The following is a 20614-nucleotide window of genomic DNA, read 5'->3' as shown; positions in this document are numbered from 1 at the left end:
TGGGTTAATTGCATATTAATTACCATCTTGTTATAACATCAATGAGCCATACATTTGATATGAAAACCTGCAGCAGACATCAAAGGCTGAAATGGACTTTCTCAGCTGCAGGAAGTGATCCCTGATTACTCCGGATCACCAAGGCTTTTCAGAAAAACCTTCTAGGTTCCTGCTTCTTTAAAGAGCTCAGTAATAACCCAAAGCATCCTCCAACTAAAGTTTCTTCTCATGTAGGTATGTACAATACCCAGTAACACCTACCACCAGTGACCGACTGCTCCCCCTGCTCGCCCTATGTCCACTGGATCAAAGTCTTTCGAGAAGGCAAGCCCCAACCAACTGACCTCTTCTGAGGTGATGGTTTAATTGGCTATAGATGTCTTGGAATGTTCTTAAGGTCCTTGCCTTCACCTCCTTGCTGGGCCTTTAGAAGCTGACTTCTCCACATTTCCTGCATTGAAATATGATTTCCCCAAAATAAGTCATATGAGCCCAGCTGAATTTCTTGGTAGAGGAATTATGTACATCAAGATGGTTGGCAAGGTTATATCACTCTATGAAAGCTGTAATTTCCCTGCAATTGATTTCCTAAAGATAACTCACTGTTTGCGTGCAGTGAAAGCTAATTTAACAAGAAAGATGAGTCTCTTCAGAACACCTTGATTGGCAATTGTGATAAATTCCTATAATTACTATTGACTCAGAGGCGGATTCTCATTTGTTAAGATGTTGCTGTAACGACAGGCCGGTGATGGTTTTAGAAAGAGGAAATGGGGACACCACATGCAGCTCCCATCTTCACAAAAGAAATTGGAGGGACCAACATGGTTGCAGGCAATTCAGGGAGTCTGTGAAGACCCCCACTGAATCTCAAAGAGACCTCTATATCCTCCTTGGTGTGTCCATCTTGACTAAAAATTCCCATAGGAACCATAGCTTGGAGACCAAGGGAGTCGGCTCATTCTCCTAACAAAGAAACAAAGTTGGGTCTGGGTCAATAGTTCCACTGCAGAAGCAACAAGATCCTGGTATTAACATTAATATTGAATAATATTAAAAGTCCCACATTAGGAAATAGGTTAAATCAAATAGCATAAATCCAAATGATAAAATATTATACACCCATTAATATGACTATACGGAGAGTCAAAGACACAGGAAAATGAGTGCAATGTTTTTAAGTACAAAAGGTAGGAGGTGAAATTATATGTAGAGTTTGGGATCAGCTGTGTAAGCAAGATGCATAAAAAAAAACAAAAACAGGAAGGAATATGTCCTAGAATGTCGGCAGTGATAGGTGCTAGATCTCTAGGTGGTGGGATAAACAAAATAATAATGGAAGAAAAAAAATAATAATGGAAGAAAAAAAGAAGGAAAAAAAAACTTTTTAAAAAGTCCACATCTGGGGCCCATGTTGGCTTAGTCAGTTAAGTGACTGACTCATATGGATCATAATTTTGTAATTATCATCACTAGGATTCCTGAGCTCTCTCTTGTCATTAACTCATTCAATCCATTTCATAATCCTAGGAGACCCAAAGGATTATTATCACAAAGGTGATGAAATCGTGGCTCAGAGATACGGAGTAATTTGCATGAGGTCACTAAGCAAATAATCATTTAAATCCAACTCTTCTGTCTCAAAGTCTAAGAGTCTTCCTACTATACCACATTTAAGGTAAAATTTTACAAATGAGGAATACTAAATAAATTAGAAACTCTTTACTAAATGTTCGTACTACCCAAAGCAAATCAATAGAATCATCAATGTAATCCCTATCAAAATCCCAATAGGGTTTTTTGTTTTGTTTCAGAAGTAGAACCATCCTAAAATTCGTAAGAAATATCAAGGTACCCTGAATAGCCAAAGCAATCTTCAAACAGAAGAACTAAATTGGAGGCCTCAAACTTCCTGATTTCAAAACATACTGTAAAGCTACAATAATTAGGATTAAATGGTACAGGGGTGTCTGGGTGGCTCAGTCAGTTGAGTGTCTGACTCTTAATTTCAGCTCAGGTCATCATCTCAGGGTCCTGGAATGGAGCCCCTCCACTCAGCAGGGAGTCCACTTGTCTCCCTCTCCCTCCTCCTCTCCCCCGGCTCTTAAACAAATATATAAAACTTTAAAAAAAAAAAAAAGATGAGATGGTACAGGCATAAAGACAGATACATACACCAGTGGAACAGAAGAAATATCCCAGAAATAAACACTTGCATATATGGTCAAATGATTTTCAACAAGGGTGCCAAGACTACGTAATGGGAAAAGGACAGTCTCTTCAACAAACAGTGCTCAGAAAACTGGATATACCATGCAAATGAATGAAGTTGGACCCTTAGCTTATGCTATATACAAATATTAATTCTAAAGAGATTAAAGATAGAAACATAAGACCTAAAACTATAAAACAAAAAGAAAACATTGTGGGGAAGAAGCTTTAAGACACTGGATTTGGCAATGATTTCTTGGACATGATACCAAAAGTACAAGAACAGAAGCTAAAAGAGACAAGTGGGACTACCCCAAACTTAAAAACTTCTGTATACCAAAGGATACAATCAACAGAGTAAAAAGGCATCCTATGGAATGAAAGAAAATATTTGCAAATCATGTATCTAATGGAGTTAACATCTAGACTATATAAGGAACTTCTACAACTCAACTACAGAACACAACAAGAAAACCAATTACAAAATGGGCAAAGGACCTGAATAGACAATTCTCCAGAGAAGATCTAAGAATGGCCAACACACATATAAAAAGATGTTCAACATCACAAATCGTAAGAGAACTACAAATCGAAACCACAATGAGAGGGGCGTCTATGTAGCTCAGTCAGTTAAGGGTCCCAATCTTGATTTTGGCTCAGGTCATGATTTCAAGGTCATGAGATCAAGCCCCACATCACACACCCAGCATGGAGCCTGCTTGAGATTCTCTCTCTCCCTCTCCTTCTGTCCCTCCCCATCACCCCACTCTCTCTCTTTAAAAAAGAATCTTTTTTTAAAAACCATAATGAGAGTATCACCTCACACCCATTAGGATGATCACTATCAAAGGAACACAAAATAACAAGAGTTGACAAGGGTGCAGAAAAATTGGAAAACCTGTGTGCTGCTGGTAGGAATGTAAAATGGCACAGCCATTCTGGAAAATAGCACGGAGGTTCCTCAAAAAATCAAAATGAAATTAGCATATGCTCCAGCAATCCCACTCCTGAATATAGATCCAAACATATTCAAAGCAGGATTTCAAAGAGATATCTACACACCCATGTTCATCTCAGCATTATTCACAACAGGCAGGAGGTATAAACAACCCAAATCAACAGATAAATGGATAAAGAAAAAAGCATGTGGTGGAATATTATGCAGCCTTGAAAAAGGAAGGAATCCTACTGTGTGCTACAGTATGAGTGAACTTCTAGGACACTGTGCAAAGCAAAACAAGCCAGTCGCAGTAGTACAAATAATGTATGATTCCACTCATAAGAAGAACCTAAAGTTGTCAGAATCATAGAAACAGAAAGTAGAAAAGTAGTTGCCTAAGCCTGAGGCGGGGCAAAGGAATAGAATTAGTGTTTAATGGGTAAAGAGTTTTAGTGTCACAGAGTGTAAAGGTAATAGAGATTTGTTGCACCATGATGTGAATACATTTAACTCTACTGAACGTCCATTTACAAATGGTTACAATGGGTAAATTTTATGTGGTTTCTGCCACAATAAAAAAATGTTTGCATATCATTAACTCTCTTAATCAAGGGCTTTTGGCACTTCCAATGGATTTTTTTATTCATTGTTAGAAACATAAAAAAATACAAGCAAACACTACTTTGCTTCCTGGTCCAACAAATATATCAATTTGTTAAAAGCTTCAAATACAATTGTAATTAACTACAAACTGAATTCATTGCATAATGATGAAATACAATTTTTTTTGTTGTTGCTCGGGCAAGTTTTTTTCCTTAATTTTTAATTGTGATCCAAAGAGTAACACAAAATTTATCATCTTATCCATTTTTGAGTGTATACTTTAGTAGTATTAATATATTCACATTGATATGCCACAAATCTCCAGAAACTTTTTATCTTATAAAACTAGAATTCCATATCCATTAAACAACTGCTCATTTCTTCCCTCCCTCAGCCCCTGGCAACCACCATTCTACTTTTCACTTCTGTGAATTTGACGGCATCAGACAATCATTTGAATACAAGTGGCATTAGACAATTATTTGCATGAATGACACAACACATTTTTTTAAATATGAGAAATGCTACCTTCTCTCAACTTTAAAGGATTTCACACAGTTAGCCTTCTGAGGGACACCAAACCAAAACCACCATTCAGAAACCAAAAAGTAACCAGACTCTCATATCCTGAAAACTTTCCAGAGGTCACTTAAGTTCTCTGCCTCAGTTTCCTCATCTATATAATCAAGATAATAGTAGCATCTTCCTTAGAGCACCGTGATGAGAATGAGATGTGTTAATACATGTAAAGAATTTGAAGCAGTGGCTGGCATAGAGCCCTCAATAAATATTAACTATCATTATTTTTATCTATCCTGTCAGTATTGGAAATACACCGTAATTAAGATGCAATGACTGCTCTCAAGGAGCTCACAATCTATGAATTTATATGTTCTGCAGAAACTCACAGCATGGTAGAAATATGTCAATTATTATCATTTACTAGGCATTAGTCACTAGAGAGACTCAAGAAAATAACACAAATACAAGAATAACTTCTCTAGCTGGAAACTAAGAGCATGGGACGTTAAGCAACACAATGAATATTTTCAGACTGTAATCTCGCCAAGATGTAGCCACTAATATTGTTTTGTAAATACAATTAAAAGCAGTAGATCTATTTTCACTGTGGGCAAGAATTAAACAAATGCTTACCTCTGGTTTTGAATTAACCATGCGGTAACTTATAACACTGCTACCTGTTCTAGAGACATATGGAAAATGGAAAATGATTGTAATAGCAATAAGAGTAGTCTTTCTCTTCTTAATGAAATTCTAAAGAGCTACAGTCCCCTGTAATGCAAACAAGCGTTATCTGCCTTGGCAGATTCATCACACAGACTCCGCCAAGCACGGCTGAGAGGGGATTGTGGCCAGCAATGCTGCCACCTGCTGTAGAGAAGTGAAATTGCTTTCCTCAGAGAGAAAGAATTTAAAAATCCATGCCAGGACAAAGGAACAAATGGGTGCTCCTTGGTTTAGCTAAGTAGCTCTATTCAGCTCAGCACATTACTGAAATAGGTTACTCTCCTACCTATCTAAACTCACCTGGCTCTCTTGCTAACTTAACCCCTCGCTTACGTTATTTAGTTAATTTGCCCCCATTATACGGCAATTTTGCTTTCTGTTTTCTTGCTTTCACTCAAGATGAATTACTTCGCAGTGAAACACCATAGCATCAGAATTTTTAATGATGAGGGGCGCCTGGGTGGCTCAGTGGGTTAAGCCACTGCCTTCAGCTCAGGTCTGATCCCAGGGTCCTGGGATCGAGCCCCACATCGGGCTCTCTGCTCACAGGGAGCCTGCTTCCTCCTCTCTCTCTGCCAGCCTCTCTGCCTACTTGTGATCTCTGTCAAATAAATAAATAAAATCTTAAAAAATAATAATAATAAAAATTTTTTAAAAAAAGAATTTTTAATGATGAGCCCCGTGTCTTAGGATAGCCTGTGTGCAAGAGAGCCCAGTAGTAAGTGCATAGCAAATCTCCCTCTCCTCTGGGAACATGAATAAACACACATCACATGGCTCTTCTCAAGTTTTATATATGTACATACCTAGCCATATGGACCAGGATACTATTTTTCTAAGATTTATTTGTTTATTTATTTTTTATTTTGAGACACAGAGAGAGAGGGGGTAGGGGAAGAGACAGAGGGAGACAGAAAGAGAGAATGTCAAGCAGACTTGGTGCTGAGCTCAAAGCCCAACGCAGGGCTCACTATCACAACCTGGGCCAAAACCAGCTGAGCCATCCAGGCGCCCCAGGAGACTTTTTTTTTTTTTTTTTTTTAATATGTAGACCTAAGAAATGGATAGCTGGATATAGACCTGTCTGGGTTCTCTATTGTATGTGAAATACACACACACCGGCCTAAGTGCAATTAAGGGAAAGAGAGGTGGAGATTTCAGGAAATTTGTGACATAAGCCAAGTTGATTTTTAGCATTGCTGAATCTCTCAATGATCTCAAGTTGATCTCTTTACCTTTTGGAGATGTATTTTCCCTTTTCTCCTGCTCTCCATGCCCACAACCTTTTGATGAGCCTTAGTTGTCCACGTCGTCCTTTGAGATCCTCAGCAACGGGCATGACTAACCCCAGATCTCTCAGACTTGGGACCTTTCCTGATGCCTCCTCCGCTGTTCCCCTATCGAAACTTCCTATTCCAGTTTCTATTCCCGAGTGATCTGCTTGTTTCTCCCAAATCACCTAAACGGAGAGCCAAGTTACTGTGGGTAATTATTAATACAGGGACTACCCTCCAACATTTGCTCACTTAACCAACTGGCAGGATTTTAGGCACCATAAATATGGACAGAGCCATATTTATGTATGTAGATGGATGAGAAGAGTGAAACTTTCATTGACAGGCTTTAAGTCACAGTACATAGAGAGCAGCCAGCTGCCCTAACTCGGTCTAGGAAATCTTTTTTTTTTTTTTTTTTAAGATATTTATTTGTCAGGGACAGAGGGAGAGAGAGCGAGCGAGCACAGGCAGACAGAGAGGCAGGCAGAGGCAGAGGGAGAAGCACGTTCCCTGCCGAGCAAGGAGCCCGATGTGGGACTCAATCCCAGGACACTGGGATCTTGACCTGAGCTGAAGGCAGCCGCTTAACCAACTGAGCCACCCAGGCGTCCCCAGTCTAGGAAATCTTAAACCCCCACACAGAGATCCACGTCTCCTGATGCTGTATACTCATATACATATACACCCACACATCTACACATGCAAAGACTCCCCCAAAGAGAGAAAGTGCCATCTACCTGTAAACACACACATCCTGAGTGTCTCCAGACACCATTCGCACAAAAGAAGAGAAGCAGCAGCTCACACGTTCTTTCCATGACACCATAACCACCTTACACCCACACAGTGGCTCGGGTAGCAGCGTGGGCAGACTCCAGGGAACACATAAATCATTCTTGGCATGCAACATCAGGTCAGTGCCTTCATCATCCTGGGTTAATGTTCCAGAACTTTTTCTCTGACGTTCCGCACTGGAAGCAGGAGGTTGTCCCTAGCTGTCAATATGCCCCTTTTTAAAAGACTTATCCCATCTGGTGGAAGCAACCCCTCTAAGAACAGAAATCCAAGCGTTAATGAAAAACTATGTAGCAGGACCCCTTGCCAGGTAAATTTTTTTCTTACAGCTCTGGCAGAAGTCAATTAGAAGGTATCTCTTATTAAAACCATATTAAAGTGTGTAATTTCAATTTTACTTTTTGTTTTAAAAATTTTACTTATTTGTCAGAAAGAGAGAGAGAGCACAAGCAGGGGGAGTGAGAGAGGGAGAAGCGGGCTCCCTGCTCAGCAGGGATGCGGGGCTCGATCCCAGGACCCTGGGATCATGACCTGAGCCAAAGGCAGATGCTTAACCGAATGAACCACCCAGGCGCCCCTACAGTGTATAATTTTAGAATTTGCTTCCCTAAACTCAGAGACTGATATTATTAGCATATTAATGTTTAATATTTTCCCCTGGTAAGTAACCATTTGCTCAACAACTTAGAATAGATAAGAATAGGATTCCTATAAAGTTGGTTATGCAGTTAAAATCGTGTGCTCTGAGCTTTAACCATGGAATCTCCCAGAAAAAAGCATCACTCTGCATATAGAAGTACTTCTGATAACAACAGCATGAACAAGGAAAATGGAAAAATCCAAGGTGCAGATCTAGGCAATAATCTGTAACATTATTTACTCGCTATTCACATTCTCTGGTTTTGCTGCTGAGTTCAATGAGAGCAGGAGAATCAATTTCAATATGTATATCGCATTTATTATAATCTGCATTTCATGTGGGGAAATGCAAAGAAAAGGGAACGGGATTCTTGACTTCAAAACACTTAGACTTGGTGTGGTAACTGATTTCCCCAGTTTCCATCAGGCTAAAATGTAAAATTCCAGATTCATACCTCCGGTCGTGGTAAAGGTTGACTCATAGTGCCCACCAGAGAAATCACAACCCTCTGACAACATTTCTCCTCCTGGGGAGCCCTATATTTTTAAATTCAGTCTTAACTAGAAATGTCACTGAAGCCAAAGGCTACAAAACCTAATTAACAGTATAATGAGAGCCCTTGAAGAGAATTGGAAGACTGTATAAGAGCTTTGGGAAGACAAAGTATCCAAACAGACATTCCATCTCATTGGTTTTGAGGAAACATGGAGCGAACATTCACATATAACATAGAAAATTTAAGTTAATTGTAGACTTCATCTGTATCTTGTCAGCATGAAATTGCGTCCTAAGAACATTTACTGAGAACAGCAAACAACTTCCTTGTAACGTTGAGAGCTTTAACAGTCCCAAGGACCACTGATTTACAATTCTGATCCTATAAATATTTGTTACAGAAAATCATGTTCATAAAATGTTTGCTTTGGTAAACCATTTAATCTTATTACTGTTTTCATCATGGACTATATTACTTCCTTGGTATTTTTTCCTTTCGTCCTTAAAGTAATGAAAAGATATCACTCATCCAAAAAGACTAGGTAAATCAAAAAGTACTTGTTGAGCACTAAGAATATGTTGTCTAAACATTTGTAATGATAAAAGTAAATATTTTTTTTTAATTTTTGACTTACGTGCCAAGAGTTAAATTTAACCCTACTCTTCTGTTCATGGCATCCTCTCATAGTCTAGAAAAGGCTCCCCTTTCTAGTTTTTACATACTTTTATTTACATCCTCCACACAGCAAATCTACTAAAGTACTTCCTATCTTTCTATCTGAATAAAATCTAGCAAAAAATATGTTGTTGTTTTGTGTGCGTGTATTTACAAAGACAGTACTGGGTTCTAAGTCTCATTAGGTTTGTTCCTTTCCTCACTCAGCTCCTGGCTTTAAATTCTATCCATGTTGATTCACACATATACAGTCTTTTGCCTCTAAACACTATATGGTACTTGATTTAAAAATGAAAAAACTTGGGACGCCTGGGTGGCTCGGTGGGTTAAAGCCTCTGCCTTCGGCTCAAGTCATGGTCTCAGCGTCCTGGGATCGAGCCCCACATCGGGCTCTCTGCTCAGCAGGGAGCCTGCTTCCTCCTCTCTCCCTGCCTGCCCCTCTGCCTACTTGTAATCTCTGTCTGTCAAATAAATAAATAAAATCTTAAAAAAAAAAATGAAAAAACTTTAAAGTGAGTGTTTAGCCCTTCTCCATGGTGACGTGCCCGGACCCTCCCAAATCTGAGTCTGGGAAAACTCTGCCCCAGATTGGTGGGTGATGAGCTGAAGGTGGGACACAGTTATAGTGTGGGTTAGAATTCACACCAAGGGACCTTTCTCCACTGACCTTATTCTCCATGGGATGGGTCTCCTCCGGGAAGACTGGTCAGTTCAGCCCTCAACTGACTTCAAAGTAGTAAGTTAGGCTAGCGATGGCTGGAAACCGGTCATGTCTTCAGAAGTAAGTTCCTCTCCATCTCTCTGCATTAACAGTCAGCTTCCTTGGCAGGCTTCGTGTGGTAGTTTCTGGCAACTGCAAGGGAAAATCTACTCAAGTTGAAGTTCAGAAGGAAAAAAAAAATCTTTTTTTTTTTTATAGTTCCTGCATAAATCCTAGGCTTAACTATGATTGGATAAATGTGAGATTACCAAACCAATTACCGTAGCATGGAAACGAAGTTTGCCAGTTGGTCAAATATTGGTCATATGTATTCATTGACCAGTCACTAGACTAGGGAATTTGGGGGTATGGTGGGGGTCATCTAGCCTGGGCTATTTAATCTACTCCTGATCTAGGGGGGATCCCACCCAAACCATGTGTCCTGAGAATAGAGAAGGTTTGTATTCCTGAGAACAGAGAAAGAAATGGAGGATACTACTGCATTAAAAAAAAAAAAATTGGGGCATCTGGGTGGCTCAGTGGGTTAAGCCTCTGCCTTCGGCTCAGGTCATGACCCCAGGGTTCTGGGATCGAGCCCCAAATCCGGCTCTCTGCTCCGCAGGGAGCCTGCTTCCCCCCCTCTCTCTGCCTGCCTCTCTGCCTACTTGTGATCGCTCTCTGTCAAATAAATAAATAAAAATCTTTTAAAAATAAATAAATAAATAAATAAATAAAATAAATAAAATAAAAAAGAGGAATGGATTCAAGGTAACCAAACCAAACAGTTATTCACAAAAACTGGGTAGTGGGTAGAAAGATGAAATCTCATAAGTAGAATAATGTCATTCAAAGCCACAGTTAAACAATCACCATGAGGTCTCTGAGCTTAATGCTTTATTCTAATACTAAAATAATTATCATAATCACAATCAGCATTTTAGTAATTACCATAATGATATGGAATAGATTATTTTGTGATACATTATCTGATTTTATGCCCATTCGTCTTAACAATTCATTTTTACTTTCAACTTTTTCATAACTACTTTTTGGTCCCTCACAAAGGCTGTCAGTCATATTCTTCTTTCCTTTAAAATATTATTTTTTTGGCTCAAGAATTATTTTTAAAAAGTATGAATCACTTCTAACACCATAAACAAAAGTATATTTTGGGTATTTTAAAATCCAACTGTATGTCTAAGCAGCATACATGACAGAATATTTTGGGATGAGAAGAACATTTAAACAAAACTTTTTTATTACATCAAAAAGAAGATTTTCAATAAAAAATATCATGCGAAAACAATGAATACTGTTACGCTAAAAAGAAATTTTAAAAAATATATCATGCAGCAAAGTTTGCAGACAGAGAAAGGATTAAAAGAAGATATTTGCAATGTCAAAAAAAGAACAAGGGGATGTTTTCCAGAATATACAAAGAACTTCTACAGTTCAACAAGAAAATACCATAAACCCTGATGAAAGAGACAGGCAAAGCCTAGGGAAGGGCAGTTCACAGAAGAGGAAGCTGAAAGGCCAATAAGAGATGTTAATAAACAGAGATATGCAATTGAGAAAATAACATACCACCTCATCAGCACTAAACAAGCAAAGGCTTCAAAGAGGAGTTTTGCGATCTTGACGATCGGGTGGGATACACGGAAAGCATCCCCTGCCCGTGAAGGTGCAGAGCTATTCCAAAGGGCAGGCGGGAAGGACCTAATAAATCACTCGTTTTGCCTGTGATCTAGCAGGGCTGCTTTGTATGTTTGCCCAAGTAAGACTTCCAGCCCATCAGGGAATCTATGTGAGGATGTTTTCACACTGTTGCTTGGGGAGGTGGTATACCAGTTAGGTCTCACCGGGAGAGAGAAACCTCATAATCATTTGAGCAGGAAAATCAAATATAAAGAATGATGGGTGGATGCCTGGGTGGCTCAGTTAGTTAAGCGTCTGCCTTCATCTTGGGTCATGATCCCCTGGGATCGAATTCCGCATCAGGCTCTGTCCTCTGTGGGGAGCCTGCTTCTCCTTCTGCCTCTCTCTCTCTCTCTCTCTCTCTCATGAATAAATAAATAAAATCTTTTTAGAAAAGAATGATTGGTTATAAGAGGGTGTAGGACCAATGTGGTATTGGTTGATGAACTTTGACTTGGATAGATTTTCCCCTGCAGTTGCCAGAAATTACCACACGAAGCCTGCCAAGGAAGCCAAGTGTAACACCAAGAGATGGAGAGGAACTTATTTCTGAGGACATGACCTACGGCTAGCTTCACCCTGGCAGTTTCCAGCTCGATGAGCAAAGGGCCCCTTCTGCCTAGGACAGTGTTTGTGTTATCGTTAGCCTAACTTACCACCTAGAAGTCAGGGGCCGAACTGACCAATCTTCCCAGAGGAGACACATCCCATGGAGAAGCAGAGAGAGGGGGACTCAGCTGTCCCTTAGTGTGAATTCTAACCCACACCATAACCGTGCCCCATCTTCTACCCACGACCCACCAGTCTGGGGCGGAGTTTTCCCAGACTGGGATTTGGGAGGGGTAAGCAAGTCACAATGAATAAGGGTTAAGCTAAGCCCTCACTTTAATAAAGTTTTTCTTGGTTTTTAAACTTCACTTTCTCTTCCCTATCTCCTCTCCCTTTTTGAAAACAGTGAAAGAACCATTGCCAAGAAGAGCATTAAATAAAAGGAAGCAGAAAAAGGCAAAGAGAGGGGAGTCAAAGGGAGAAATTCAGCTCAACCAGCAAAGGCTTCATTAGGCTCACAACAAAGACAAGCTCAATTTCTTTCTTATTGACATTAACGAGTTTGATGTGAGTCCAACATAAAAGCCAGGCAAATCTGCTTGCTCTTACTGGGGTCCCAGTATCTCTGCAGCTGCTTGCAAATTGCTTAATTCCACAAAAGGTCATCTTTCTTGATTGGTTTTCATTCCTTTCTATGTCCAACCAATCAAGTGCAGGCCAAGCAGATGGCTCGGAGCCGGTCCTAATGGGCCGGGTCCGCAGCTGCCACCTCACCCCAGAACTCCCTCGCCCTCCCCATCATGGACATCCTTCTTCTAGCAACGCTCTTTAACTAGCAACCACAGAGGCCCCTTGGATCTTTCCTGAATGCATAAACCATAAACTCTGTGCTGAGCCCTGTGGTAGAGGCTGGGAGTGAAACAAAGAAATGTAATTCAAAGAATAAAAGGGAAACAGCTTATACAATTTTACAAAATAACAAACCCAGTCAGAAGCAGGACTGAGGTTTCAACTCCCATTTTTATATTCGGAGTCCTTTATGCCAGTAACATGATGTTGGTCTTGCATGGAAAAGGGACAAGAAAAGAGGAATCTAGCAAAGAAAGCATGGGGGCGGGGCACAATGAAACGTAGGATTACTTGTTGGTTTTCTGCCAGGTGGCAAGCATTACATCAGAGTCTATGTTATAGCTTATCTTACTCAGTCCTTACCATCAGAATGGTCGCCACTATTAGCTCTACTTTTACTGATAAGATTGCAAAATTCAAAAGGACTAAACAATTGTCTGAAGGTTATAAAACTGGAAAGTGTCAGAACTAGAATTAAAACACAATCCCATCCAATTTCAAAACCCATACACTTTGGAGAGCCTGGGTGGTTCAGTTGGTAAACTGTCTGCCTTGGGTTCAGGTCATGATCTTGGGGTCCTAGGATCGAGTCCCAAGTCAGGCTCCCTGCTCAGTTGGGAGTAGGCTTCTCCCTCTCCCCCTCCTCCTGCTTGTGCACTCTCTCTCGCTCTCTCTCTCTCTAAGTAGATAAAATCTTTAAAACAGAACAGAACAAAAAAACCCATATGCCTTTAATGCCCAGATAGACCATCCCTTCCTACTCACATGCACCAAACACCTTAGTGTTACATATACGGTATGATACAGGCCTGACACTGAGCCCATTCTCTACTCCATTTTTTTTTTTTTTTTTACTTTTAGAAATACTGATGTCAATATATTTAATCATAGACAAACAGATATTTATTGAGAATCTACTTGATTCTGGACAGGTATTCAGTAATTCCATAAACACTTATTTAGAGCCAGGCACTCTGTGATGTCCTAGAGAAGCAAAGACAATTAAGACCCCGTCCAGGCCCACAAGGAGCTTGCAGACTACTTGGGAAAAACAGACAGAAAACCAGATAATTACAAAATCATGTGCTTACTGCCCTTTGGCTTTCTTAACCACTTAAGTCTCTGTTTTATAATCTGGCATATTGATATATTAACAGTACCGACCAAATCGAGCTGCTGTGAGGATACAATGAGAAAATGCACATTAAGCACTTTGCATAGCGACATATGGTAGGAGTTTAATAAATATTATCACTAATATCAATAACAGCAGCAGCTTAAAATGAGGAAATCATGAATTAAGGGAAGTGAGAATGAAGAAAGATGAATCTACAGAAGCTGAAGACATTGCCTGTGAAGAATAAGAAAGGAACTAAAGATGACTCCAGGTCTCTGGGTTTGGCAGTCAGGACTGTGGAAGAATGGTTTCTGCGGGGGTTGCTAGTTGGCTACATATTATCCATTCTCCCAGTCTTGTGTGGTAACAGAATTTCAGTTTTATCCAGGATGACAGTATATCCAGTAATGGTCATATATTTCAGTCTCCCATACAGCCTTAGCTGACCTTCCTTTCTTCCTTCCTGCAGCCTAGACTCCCATGCCATGGCAGGATCTCCAGCAGCTGGATTGCACCATGAGGTAACCCTGAGGACAGACACCATGTTGTTCCGCAATATTGGGGCCGAAAGATAGAAGTCACCTGGGTGTGTGGTAGCTAAGAAGCCACCATAAGACCCTTGATGTACCTAGCTCTGGATTTCTTTTGCATGAGAGCCCAATGTCTATTTTAATCCACTGTTATTTGGGGATTTCTGTTACTTATAAGGTGGACAGTGATGCTAATCCCAAATAGACACTTTGGTCTGGTAAAGGGGAGAGAAAAGATGACTTCAGTTGAAGACAAGTTCTTAAGCTGTCTGTGGTACCAAGTGGAGGACAGATGTTCATTAAGCACCAATAGTCAAAGAGCTCTAGATAAGTACTCTGAATGGGGAATCAGGATATGCCACCCTAAAATATGCCACTTTGGCATCAGAAGTATTTTGAGCTGAAGGCAAATGAAAAGCAAGACACAGGAAGAGTTCTCTGCCCTCCCTTTCCTGCCTGAAAGAAGAGCGTAAATTTCCCTTGCGAAGGTGTCCCTCTCTCCCATACCAAGGAAAGGAGAGCAACTCTTATCACCAGAAATGGAGCGGAGTTTGCACAAATGAACCTTACTACAATTATCCTTATCTTCTGATAGTTACCGCCACTCCCCATGTATTTCCTAGCTATTTCCCCTTGATTTATCATCCCCTGAAGCCCAAACCCCCTTCCTTCATTAAAAATGGTATATAAGCCCCTAAGTCTAGTCATGTTTTTCACTTTTTTCTATGAATCCACATGCAAAAAAATTTTTTTAATTTTTTGACGTGTCATTTCTATATCTGGTAATAGTACATTAAAATATGGAACACCATCGCTAACACAAATGAGTTAAGCCTTCGCAGCCCCAGTAGATAATACGTTCTAAGGTTAATTAATGAATATACATTTAGTTTGCCACAAGACACGAGACAATCAGCCTTTTTCTGACAAATTCTAACTACATCAAGTTAATTAAAGTTATAATTAGCTGGAATTCAGATTTAAGTGCAGGACATCCCACATTCGCCACCTCCAAGCAAATGATATTTTCAGTGTGATAGTGTTTAAAAGGTTTTGAAAGGAATGGTTTTGAGGTTTCATTTTTTTAATTAAAAAAATCAGCCGAAGATTTTTATATTTCTAAATCCTGTTTTAATTTTGGATTCTGGTAACCTGAATGCTGCAGATATACAATCTAGTCAAATAATATTAATGGTATCATACAAATATTTGGTTAAATTTGGAAGAGCAAATTTATTATACATGAGCAACTACTCCCACCCATGTTAGATAGGACTGAACTTTGGCTCTGTTTCTCACTTATCCAGGAAATAGTACATCGAATATTTTGCTCCAAATGATTACTCTCAATAAAATAGGAGAGGAGGCTTATTGATTATTGAGACCCTGGAGGAACCACAAGAAAGATGAAAAGGGAAATACTTGTTAAAAAAAAAAAAGTGGGAGAAAAAAAGAAGAATAAAAATTTTAAGGGAAAAAATGGAGTGAGTCACCTTATTGATATAATTTAAGTTGGCAAATAGGGCTGGTAGTGTCAAACTATCTTCAATTAAATTCTACCATTAGCTATTCATTCTTCTGGGCCCCTGGGTGGCTCAGACATTAAGTGTCTGCCTTCAGCTCAAGTCATGATCCCAGGGTTCTGAGATCGAGTCCTACATCAGGCTCCCTGCTCAGCGGGAAGCCTGCTTCTCCCTCTACCTCTCCCCGCTGCTTGTGTTCCCTCTCTTGCTATCTCTCACTCACTCTGCCAAATAAATAAATAATATTTTTTTAAAAAAAGATATTCATTCTTTTGAAAGCAATTGCTCTTATGCAACAGGAAATAGCACAGAAAGATCAAAAACGTAATACCATACCAATCATTAGCAATTTTTTTTTAAGATTTTATTTATTTGTCACAGAGAGAGAGAGCATAAGCAGGGAGAACAGCAGACAGAGGGAGAAGCAGGCTTTCCACCAAGCAAGAAGCCCAACGTGGGGCTCAATCCCAGGACCCTGGGATCATGACCTGAGCCAAAGGCAGACGCCACCCAGGTGTCGCCAGCCATTAACAATTTTATCATTTGTTTTATTTTATTGAGGTATAATTGACACACAACAGTATATTAGTTTCTGGTGTGCAACATGATTCAGTATTTGTATATATTGTAAAATGATTACCTACATAAGTCTAATTAACATCTGTCACCGTACATAGTTACAGAATTTTTCTTGGGATAAGAACTTTTAAGATGTCCTTAGTAAGTTTAAGATATGCAATACAGGGCGCCTGGGTGGCTCAGTGGGTTAAGCCGCTGCCTTCGGCTCAGGTCATGATCTCAGGGTCCTGGGATCGAGTCCCGCGTCGGGCTCTCTGCTCAGCGGGGAGCCTGCTTCCCTTCCTCTCTCTCTGCCTGCCTCTCTGCCTCCTTGTGATCTCTCTCTGTCAAATAAATAAATAAAATCTTTAAAAAAAAAAGATATGCAATACAGGATTATTATAGTCATTGTGCTATATATTACATTCCAGTTACATAAAATAAGTCATCATTTATTTCATAACTGGAAGTTTGTACCTTATGTCTCCATTCACCCATTTTTCATCACTTCCCCCATCCCTGCATCTGGCAAGCACTAATCTGTCCTCTGTATCTATGAGCCTGGGGTTTGTTTTGTTTTAGATTCCACATATAGATCATATCACATTAGTCTAGTCTGACTTACTTAGCATCATGCCCTCAGGGTCCATCCACATTGTCACAATTGGCAAGAATTCACTCTTTTATGGCAGAGTAATATTCCAGTGTGTAGTGTGTATAGTGAGTGTGTGTGTGTGTATACACATGTCACATTCTCTTTATTGATCCACTGATGGACAGCTGGGTCATTTCGGTATCTTGGCAATTATAAATAACGCTGTAATGAACATGGGATACATGTATCTTTACATGTTAGCATTTTCATTTTCTTCAGATAAATACTGAGAAGTGGAATTGCTGGATCATAGGGTAGTTCTATTTTTAATTTTCTGAGGAACCTCCACACTGTTTTCCACAGTGACTGCACCAGTTTACATTCCCACCAACAGTGCACAGGGTTCCCGTTTCTCCACAATTTTCTTCACCAATGCTCACTACTACTTGTCTTTTTTATACAGCTACTGTAATAAGTATGAGGGGATACCTCACTGTGGCGAGGTGAGATTGCAGTATTTTTTCCACACTTATATTGTCATCCCTCAATATTTCCCTATCAATGCCCCACCCTGTTAATAGAAATCATGGGCCTTTTCTCCTGTGTATCTGTCTTTCGTTAGCTTAATGCACAGGCTCCTTGAGCCTAATTCCAAGAGTGTAAGGAAACAGGTTTCCTCCCTGACTTCTTTCATCACGATGCAGTATAAGTCTTGAAAAAAGAATGAGGAATAAGGGAAAGGTCATAAAATAAGAAAAAAATAGAACTCTGGGGAATTCAGTACTCCCATGACAGCAAATGAAGAGAAGCCACTGAAGGGACATGAGGAGCAACAGAGAAAGGACAGGAAAATGTGGAGCGGGGGCTCATGGAATTCAAGGGACATGCCGGGTACGGTAAGCAGCATCAGATGTTACTAGAACTTTCCAGTTAGATGCACCTGAAAGCATCCATAGGGTCTAACAACAAAATACAACTGAAAACGTCATCCTAATTGTTTCAGCATCACTGGGAAAGCTGAAAACAAGCTGCAGAGAGACAAATGAAGGGAAGAGGAGGAAGAGGCATATTGTTCCCTACAGCCCTTGGAACAAATTACCACAAATGCGGTGACCTGAGCCAATGTAAGCTTATTCCCCCATGACTTCTAAGTCAAAAGCCAAGAAGGTTGCTTCAGGTCTCACCAGCTAAATCAAAGTGGGGGCTGGCTGGGCTTTCCTCTGGAGGATCCCAGAGAAAGTCTACACTTTCAGGTTGTTGGCAGAATTTGGTTCCATCTGGTCGTTGGACTGAGTTTCCCACTTCCTTGCTGACTGCTGGCCAGGGACTGGCCTCAGCTCCTAGGGGCTGCCTACGTTCCCTGGCTCTGTCTTCAAAGGCAAGAGTAGCTAGTTAAATCTCGATCACACTTTGAATCTCCCTGACCTCTCCTCCCCATTCATTCCTCCCCCCTGCCCTTTCTGCTTTTAGGGACTCCAGTGATCACACTGAATCCACCCAGATAATCAGGGTAATCTATGTTGAATTCAGCTGATTGGTAACCTAATTCTGTCTTGCAAAGTCCCTAACATCTACATTACTGTTTGATTAAGAAGCCAAGGGACAGGAATCTTGGGGGAAACAGCGTCGGAATTCTGGCTCCCACAAGTGGTAACAATAAACATAACTACTCTTTCAAGAAATTGGGCTTTATATATTCAGGAGGCAGTGTGGTATCCATGAGAAATTGTTTTGGTTTTGTATAAGATGAGAAAGACTCAACTGTTAATCAAGATAAAGAGTCATATTGATATGACTACATTAATAGTAGGGGATTTTAACACGCCACTCTCAGTAGTAGACAGACCAACCAAGTAGAAAATCAATAAAGAAACAAGAGCTTTGAATAACACATTGGACCAGATGTACCTCATAGATATATAGAACATTCCACCCTAAAACAACAGAACACTCATTCTTCTCGAGTGCACATGGAACTTTCTCCAGAATAGACCACATACTGGATCACAAATCAAGGCTCAACCGATACCAAAAGATTGAGATTATTCCCTGCATATTCTCAGACCACAATGCTTTCAAACTGAACTCAACCATGAGAAAAAGCTTGGAAGGAATTCAAACACCTGGAAGCTAAAGACCACCTTGCTTAAGAATGTTTGATTCAACCAGGAAATCAAAGAAGAACTTAAACAATTCATAGAAACCAGTGAGAATGAAAACAACTTCAGTCCAAAACCTATGGGATATAGCAAAGGCGGTCCTAAGGGGGAAATACATAGCCATCCAAGCCTCCCTCAAAAAAACTAAAAAATCCGGAATATACCAGCTGTCCTTACACCTTAAAGAACTGGAGAATCCAGAACAAATTATTTTCCCTCTTGTGTTTGGGGTTGGCTTAATCAAGATTAGAGCAGAGATCAGTGAGATAGAAACTAGAGATACAGTAGAACACATCAAGGAAACTAGAAGCTGGTTTTTTGAAAGAATCAATAAGACCGATAAACCATTGGCCAAACTAATCCAAAAGAAAAGAGAGAAAGCCCAAATTAATAAAATTATGAATGAAAAGGGAGAGATCATGACTAACAACAAGGAAATAGAAACAATCATCAGAAATTATGATCAACAGTTATATGCCCATAAGTTAAGCAACCTAGATGAAATGAATGCATTCCTGGAAACCTATAAACTCCCAAAACTGAATCAGGAAGAAATTGACAACCTGAATAGACCAATATCTGGTAACGAGATTGAAGCAGTGATCAAAAACCTCCCAAAAAACAAGAGCCCAGGACCTGACGAATTCCCTGGAGAATTCTACCAAACAGTCAAAGAAGAAATAACACCTATTCTCCTGAAGCTGTTTCAAAAAATAGAAACAGAAGGAAAACTTTGAGACTCTTTCTATGAAGCCAGCATTACCCTGATCCCCAAACCAGGCAAAGACCCCACCAAAAAGGAGAATTTCAGACCCATATCCCTGATGAATATGGATGCCAAGATTCTCAACAAGATCCTAGCTAATAGGATCCAACAGTACATTAAAAAGATTATCCACCATGACCAGGTGGGATTTATCCATAGGATGCAAGCGTGGTTCAACATTCACAAACCAATCAATGTGACAGAACAAATCATTAAGAGAAGAGAGAAGAACCACATGGTCCTCTCAATTGATGCAGAAAAAGCATTTGACAAGATACAGCATCTGTTCCTGATTAAAACAATTCAAAGTATAGGGGTAGAGGGAACATTCCTCAACTTCATAAAATCTATCTATGAAAAACCCACATGCATATTCAGAAGAGAAAGACAATAGAGAAAAACATTTTGAAAATAAAGGAGAAAAAAAGGTGAAAAATTGACCAAACCACCTTCTGAGGACGTAGACAGAATTAGGACCCAGATCACAGGTGGAAGCAACGAGGCTTCTGCTTAATGTTACAGGTAGAAAGGAGGGAAGGGTAGGAAATTCGTAAGTGTTAAGAAATGGCAATAGGGGCGCCTGGGTGGCTCAGTGGGTTAAGCCGCTGCCTTCGGCTCAGGTCATGATCTCAGGGTCCTGGGATCGAGTCCCGCATCAGGCTCTCTGCTCAGCAGGGAGCCTGCT

Source organism: Enhydra lutris, unplaced genomic scaffold (genome assembly GCF_002288905.1).
Source record: "Enhydra lutris kenyoni isolate GAN:26980312 unplaced genomic scaffold, ASM228890v2 scaffoldscaffold11, whole genome shotgun sequence".
Lineage (NCBI taxonomy): Eukaryota > Metazoa > Chordata > Mammalia > Carnivora > Mustelidae > Enhydra > Enhydra lutris.
Note: the sequence above shows the minus strand (reverse complement) of the source record.